At 39.0% G+C, this 8,117-nt stretch overlaps 1 long non-coding RNA gene across 1 annotated transcript; it reads left to right on the top strand.

The window, feature by feature from the left end:
- Positions 1-799: 799 nt before the first annotated feature.
- Positions 800-6,252, top strand: LOC306805533. The gene is made up of 3 exons (XR_013775239.1): positions 800-931; positions 2,603-2,775; positions 4,456-6,252. It is a non-coding gene; the product is annotated as an uncharacterized lncRNA (long non-coding RNA).
- The last annotated feature ends 1,865 nt before the right edge of the window (positions 6,253-8,117 follow it).

The following is an 8,117-nucleotide window of genomic DNA, read 5'->3' as shown; positions in this document are numbered from 1 at the left end:
TGCTGTTTCACTTCTTAAAAGTACTGAGTGGCCTGGAGGTCATTTGGGTGCCTCAGGCCGCTTGGCCTGTAAAAATAAGGCCTTTTTTTAAAACAAGCCTAAAAATAGATTTGAAGTCTATTCTTAATCTGGAAATCTGTCTTCTGATCTGTAATGCTAAATGAAACTTGCAGGATACTTGGGGGCTAGGATGTAGGATTTTCTACCTATTCACTGCTGCTTTTTGGCCAGGGTTTCCCTGAGCTTTTCACGTAAGCATCTGTAGGAGGATGAGGAGAAATTCACATTGGTTTAGCCTTTCCTGGGTCGTGCTGTCAGAAACCTTGGCCACTGTTGGTACAGGGAGATAGATGAGAGCAGGCTGGCAGCTTGTTTTGGGTGCACAGCTTTTCCTCTCTGCTGGAGCCAGGCAGCTGTGGGGCTGCTGCTGCTGTTGTCCCAGCTCTGGGTTAGAGTGCTCAGCCCTCAGCATTCTGAGGCTTGAGGGAAGGGAGTCTCATCCTTGTGTATTCTCTCCCTCCTCCCCTTATGAGTATTCAAAATGCAGCAGAACTGGCACCCTCCTCTGGAAGGAAATACTCCTCAGTTGAAAGTGAGGACAGTTTTCAGAGCTGTGTAGGTTTCTAAAGGTCTAGCATTCAATTAATGCCATGCTGGAGATGGAAATAACTGGTGGTATTAAAAGAGAAGGAAGATGTCTTCTGGTTTTGCTTTACACTGTGTTTCATTTTCTTTTCCTCCCATTTTTCTGCATGCAGTTGTGTTTAAAAATATGTCCTTTATTGACTGTTGTTTTGGGGATGTTGCCAGGTATGGCTGTGGATTTGGGGATTTGATCAAGTACTATTTAAATCAATTGAATGTAATGACTCCACTAGCTCTCAATGGAGATAAATGGAATTCTTTGCAGAGTTTGAAAGAGCTGACAAAGGTATTTCAGTTTTTTAATTTCTGTATGTTTTGTATAATTCTTGCAAGACAAAAAAATTAGCATTTCAAATTATGCAATTCTTTTTTTTTTCCTTCTGTATATTTAGTTAAAATATGTAAGATGTCAAGCACAGGAAACCTTGTTACAAAAAAGCTGACACAGTTTAAAGTCCAGCTATTGCTAATATAATTTGCCCTCTGCACTGTACTTTAACAGTCTTTAATTATGTGATAAGATTTAAAAACAGACACCCCTCACTTTTTTTTTCATCAACTACAGCTGATGTGGAACACTGTTCTCTCTCTGTTTGACAGTACAAGAAAAGAATGTGCTTGCCTTTATTAGAGTTTTAATGAATGTTAGGAAATTATAAACCATTTGCATTAGTTACTGTGAATTTAATGCATCGTTAAGGTGTCAGGAGAGTTAGTTGGTCGACTCCAGTGCCTGTGAATTAAACAGTGATAATGAGGCAATTGCTTAGAGTTAAGTTGTGGTATTAATTATTTAGCTGACTTGTGATTAATATATTACTGAAAAGAAAAACTTTACACATGTGGAAACACAAGTTTTATGTCAGCTTCCAATGTCAACTTCCCATTTACTAACCCTGATTAAAACAAATAAATAATAGAAATAATTTCCAAGAAGAAACTTTGCATGTGATTTCATACTCTTTTTTTAGAATATCTTAAATGAAAAATATGTTATATTTTAATTGTATATTTATGTTTGAGGACTGGTACAATGGTAAATACAAGCAATTGTTAAGTAGCTAATAGCCAAGCCTAAAGCTTGTGTAAGTCTTGATGATGATCATATTATTATCATTACTGTTAATTAATTGATGAGATGTTTTTATCTGCAATCACTTTTAAAGAGTACTGTACACACAAAAGAAAAACCAGGTTTGTTCCAAGTGAAACTGAAGAGTTTGTGTGGAGAACAATGTGGCCAGAACTCACCTGACTTGGCACTGCTGAACGTGGCATTGGACTGGAATGTTTTGGTCTGTGTATGTGCAGCTGCAGTTGTCTAGCATACCTTGAATTGTAAAGTTCCCACTTTCAGTGGTGAGATTCCTGTTTCCACTGGAGCATAATTTGCAAACAGAAAAAGAGGACATGGCCAGAGGCACTCCAGAAGTGTCATGTCCCCTGTTCAGCAAATCAGATGAACAGGTGCTGAAAGGTTGGCTCCTCAAGCAGTCCCAGTAGAGTTATTACAGAAACATATGTATGATTACAACAAAATAAAAGGAAATGGGCAACACTGGAAAAAAACACTACCAAGATGTTCTCATTTGTGTATATCACAGTGCAATTTTTCTGCAATTTTTTCAGTTAGCCAATATGTTTGGTGCAATTCACAAAGTGACTTTCCAAATCTACTTACAATGTTTGCAAGATGCATTTTCATGGTGGAACTCTTCCACCTTAGCATTTTTTATATCTCTGTCTCCAGGTATCTCATATATAGAATTAGGATTAATTTTTTATTTTCTTTATTTTTAGTTATTCTTGAGTTTTGTAGTCAATATTTTTCTAGTATTAGTCTAATCGGTAAGGTATGAAAAAATTGCTCACTCAATTTGAAAGGCAAGCTTTCTTTCTGCACTTTAACACTGCTGTATTTAATGTAGTTTCTTGTCTTTTTGTATGTTTTTACCAGGACTGCTGTCTTAAATCTTAGATTTGAAAGAATAGTGTAGAGGATGACATCCTTCCTATGAGTAGAATTGCACAAAGGAATAGAAATATATCTGTATGAATTAATATATAGAACAAGGCCTTGGGAATCACTAGAGCTCCTGATATCAATGCAGACCAACAATTAAACCCTAGGTAGGAATCTATAATAGTGCCAATGCAAAATGAGAAAATAATCACAATATTAACAAGCAGCAGTGCTAAAAGCAGGGGCTTTGCTAGAATTCATTATTAGTAATAAAGGAATAATGAATAATACATTCTGGACCTCTTAAAGTGACAAAATTATGACATAAATTATATTTACTGTTGAAACAATATATGCCACCACTTTAATTTCTATTCCCAAATATGAAATTTAGAAGTTTTAATATTTAGGAAATATAAATTTTAAAGTCATGTTCTCTGAAATATATAGAATTATTACAAGTATTATCAAGAGAACTATGTGGAAAACAATTTCTCACTTTTCTATTCCATTTTTAAAAATAGATTTCAACAGCATTTAGACATATGTAAAAGTAATATGGACCAGGTTTATTGTTTTCTTGTGTCATCAAATAATTTTCCTTGTTTTCTCAATGCTTTCACAGATCAACAGAGGATCAAAAAATCACTAAATGTGATAAAAGTTTTTTTGAAAAATCTGAAAAAAATGGCAAAGCATTCAGAGGGAATTATATTGTCTGAAGAAGCTACTTGACCTGTTCAGGCTAACACATCTGCCATTAAAATATTCCACACTGGTGTGTGTGCTGAAAGAGGCACAGCGACTGTGCAGCTGCTCTGGCGTGTGCCAGAGTTTGGACTGAGCTTAGAAGATATCTACAGCATACAGATGAGTGATGCCATCCAAAGTAGGTGCTCTTTCTTTATACCTGAAAGTCTGATGCTATCACAAAAACAAAATACCTTGTATCAACAAGCACTGTTTTGTTCTGCACTTGAATTATGCTGATTTTAATTACCAGTCAGAATGTTAAAACCCAGATTGCTTTCTGACCCTCTGTATGTTGAATTATTGGGAAACATTTTGTTTGGTTTCAGCACTGCTTGGCACCAATTTTATTTTTTCCAGTTGTATGCCATTACAAAGTACATCTTCTTCCTTTTCTGCTGTTCTGACATCATCAAATTCTAGTCACTACAGTGATTCTACAGTGCTCTTGTTGCTAAGAGCCTCGACTCACAAAGCAAAAGGAAATATGTGCATGTGAAGAAAAGAATCTGGTATTATTTCAAGATTCCTCCTGCTGTTTGTGGTGTGCTTCATGTCGAAGATTAGGGAACCAAGAAGTTTTCTAAATCTCCAAGCTCTTTTGCTTAAGCCTTTGGGAATGAAATGCTTTCTCTAGACCCTTCTGGTTTGCAGAGCCCAAATGTGCACCCAGTTACAGCTTTGTTTACTAAGGAGCCAATGACACATTTAACAAAGCTGCAGTACTGCCTCCATTATACTCCTTTGTGCAGGCACATCAGAGGGAAGAAAATGCATGCAGGAATGTGAGGTGGACAGTGAAGGAAGGGGGGAGGGAGGGAGGGAGGGGAGGATAACTCTGAGGAGGAAGAAAATAAACTGACAGAAAAGGAAAAGGTGATAGTAACATAGAATATAAAATAGAAGAGGGGGCAGGAAAGCAGGAGACAGAATGACCTGGAAAACAAAAAGAGGGATGGCATTCCTGGGCATTCTGTGGATAACACTCAGCACATCTCTCTTAATGTGATTTGATGTCCTGTCATAATGCTGACGTGGTGCATCAGTGTAGGGGTTTCTAGTGCAGCATGGTAAGCTCACAATGTGCTGTTTTACAGGTCTTCAGTAGCTTCTGGACAGTTATAATCAGGACAATAATACCAATGGAGAGGGTAATGCTGCAGGTGAGGTGTAAATAGATGGGAGAGACAGCATGTGATGAGAGACATAAATGGAGAAGACAGAAAAACTGGAAGAAAACTGAAGAAGGGACAGGAAGAGGTTTGTGAACAGACAGCTTTCCTGAGACAAGCCTTTGTTCTCTTATGGACAGTAAGTACTACTGGCAGAAATGCTCTCTCAAGTGGGAGGTGACAGGAGCTGAGGAAGCTAAACTCACTGACCTCAGATGAAAAATGGAGCATGTATTTAGAGGGAATAAACTAAAGCAGGGAAAGTGGAGGTTCATTACTGCCTAAAAATGTGGTGGGATATGTTACAGTGACCTGTGCTGGAAAGGTATGACACAGTTCTGCAGCACTCATCTGAGTAGGTGTAGCACTGTATGCATCAACTCACAAAATGTGTCTGCTGTTTGGAAAGCCAAGATAACACTTTCCCTTCAGGGAAGCATACAGCTCAGCCACTGTTAATTGGGTACCTGCAGGGTGTTGAAAAAAAAAAAAAAAGCCCAAAGCATATAGATTTGTTCTTTGGTCAATGCAAATTTTTATTGGAGAGGGAGGATGTTTTAGAAGTGGAGTATTTTTTTTCCTTTTCCATTCACCATTTTCCTGCTATTTTTCAGGGGTCTTTTTTGACTGAAATCAAATTCAGATCCTTTATTTTCAGTCTCCTTTTTTCAGTCTGGGCTTTCTGAATTAAATGCTGCAATATTAGCTGCCTGCAGTTCCTGTGATTGGACTCCATGGGTGGCCCAAGTAATTTTCAGACTACGGAGCTGGTTCTTTTCTCACTCACATCATTGTAACTCATTGACTTCAGTGAAGTTACTCTTTACTCACAGTGTTGTGAAAGAAGAGTTGTGCTTGCTCTTTCATATGTTCTTTAATCTCCATGATATTTTTGCTTATATGTATAATTGATTTTCTGGGAATATATCCATCTGCTGACAGGTAGACCTAGGAACTTCCTAAGAGAGAAATAAACGTAAGCATTTTTTAGGTCACTGAATTCAGTCCACTGCTCCTACAACACCATGTTATATAATTTCTTTCATAAACTACTCAGGCTTTAAACATTCATTATGATCTATTCTTACTACAGTGGGTAAATTCAGACAAAAAGGTTAGTTACATTCTGTGTAAATTTAAAACCACAACTGAAATAATCTTCAAATGCTCTGAAAGTATTTTTCTTTCTCACCTGTGTCTCACTTTTCAGTACAGCAACCATGATAAAGGCTTCATTCTTGGTGGAAGGAGGCTCAGCTTTGAGAAAGCACGATTCTGAAATTACAGGCATACTTTGGAAAGGTTACTGTGTATTTTTCTTTCATGGTCACATCCCTCTTGCAGATTTTAGTGGGAGCAGTCATCTGACAACAAATTTTTACCATACTTGAAGTGCCACTCTGAAAGTAATTCCAGAAGGAAAAGGGTAAGGAACAGGTGTGTGCAACTCAGCTGAGGATAGATAACTGCAGACTTTGACTTGCTTATCTTGGGCTGCCTTCCAGTAACTACCCTGTTGAAACAAATCCCATCCATTTAATCCAAATTTGCTCTTCGCTTATGGAATTAATGGGTCTAATTGACATGAAGTTGAAAATCATCAATATAATCCAGAAGCTTTATTGTAATTAAAGGAGAGATGAAAAGCAAAATTGGGCTCTATTTTTCTCTTACACAGTACAAATAATTCAGCAGAAGCCAACAGAATTATGCTGCTACCTGCAAATGTGCTACCTCCTCATCCTCTCTATCTTTGCTATGCATATGTGTTGATAGAGAATATCCTGTCATTTTTTGCCTTGTGTTACTAAATCTCTGTTCTGCAGCTCACCTTAGCAAGCCTATTACTGATACTTCACTTCTGTTCTGAGGCTGGATTTCAGAATTTACTGTATTGGAAGTGAGGACAGTTCTTGGTGGTTGCCATTTAGCAGGGGCAAATTTGGTTTGCAGCAGCTGGAAGGTGGTGGCTGAACATCACAAGGGAGGGAGGAAGAAGTGTATTAGTTGTGAAAGCCAGATTGTGGTAATTGTATAGCAGCCAGTTGGCTGTGATACTGCTCTAGTGGCTCTTTATCCCAACCTCTGGCTACTCTCTTTCTGATGCAGAAAAAGGTGCACCAGTTGCATCCTGCAGGTACAGTAAGCCTTAGACTTCTAGGGCTTACTGGAAATGCTCAAAGTAATTGTATGATCTGTTCATGCAACAGTTTATAGGAGTGGTAGAGCACTCTCTTAGTTTTGTTGGCATTACACTGCCTATGGTGTTTGCTCTGAGGTCTCTGGGATTGCTGGACATGGGATATCCAAGGTTGAGACTGCTGCACATAAGCAATATTATGATGAGATTATTAGATGCCAAGAATCCTAGACATACACAGTTCTCAAAATCTCTCTGGAAAGTTGGAAAAGAGGACAGACAACCAATTGAAGGCAACCTGGACATGGTAGTTGTATCTAACCATGTCTACAGGCCTCCCTTCTATTGCAATACTTTCACATGCTTCCTCATCGCTAGCTCTTTTTTATTTGCAAGTTTTCTTTGTCAAAAGTGTGAGAGTGTGCTCATGCTGATGTGTGGAGCAGTTGCCAGTCAGGAATCCTCAGTGCCTCACCATTCTCAGAGCTCTCAACCCAGCTGTGCTACGGGGCTGCTGCAAGAGGCCATTGCCTGTGGTCACGACCTGCTGCGTGCTCAGCAGCGTGCTGATCCCGGGCCAGGGAGAGAGCAGGACAAACTCGTTCCTTTCACCCACGCAGCACACTGGGCCCAGGGAATTCTTTGGTAGGCTGTGTGCCACACAGGCCTGATACAGAGGCTTGGGGAGAGTCTGGTTTGTCATCTAGATGCTTCCTAACCTCTAAGTGCATCATGGTGATGAGTTGTGTTGAGGCTTAGAGCTCTGATAAGTGGTCTTTGGCAGAGTTCCCCGTTCAGTTTAAGACAATACCACTCTCAAGTGTCTATTTTTCTCTGCTCTTAGGTATTACTATGCTCTTACAGTGGAGACTCCAGGTCACAGGCTGGCATGTTAAAAGAATACCTATTTTCATTGTTGTACTCTGCTAGAATGATCATGACCTCAGGCAGCTGAGACAAATCACATCTCAAAACACAGCAGCTAAATCTGCCAGGGCTGCTTGTTCAGAGCCTTTGGCCTCTGCTTCTTAAGCAAGAGAGGAAAGAGTCCTTGCCAATGCCTGCAGGCCTGAGAACAACCATTCATGCCTTTACTGCCACCCCAGCCCTGTGTCACCCCAGAAGTCCACTGCTTTTCCATGTGGAATACTGGTGCCACAGCTGTTACAACTTAAGAGAGCAAGGAGTATGTGTAAAGAAAATTCAAAGTCACTGATACTGTATTAAGCAAAAAAGTGAGGGCTGTTCTTTGAAATGAACAGAATGAAGAAAAAATTTTATTGGAATTTTTATGGTTTATGTCATCTTGAAAGTGGTTTATAGTCCTACCATGGAGTTCTTAGGATTTAGCGGCTGTTCTGATTCACTAAAAATTGCAGATGTAGTAGAAAATAGGTTCAAATATTAATTTATATCAGGAATGATATGACATCAGAGTGGAACATGA

Source organism: Erithacus rubecula, assembly GCF_903797595.1.
Source record: "Erithacus rubecula genome assembly, chromosome: 10".
Taxonomy (NCBI): domain Eukaryota; kingdom Metazoa; phylum Chordata; class Aves; order Passeriformes; family Muscicapidae; genus Erithacus; species Erithacus rubecula.
This window is presented reverse-complemented; position numbering and strand designations above follow the sequence as displayed.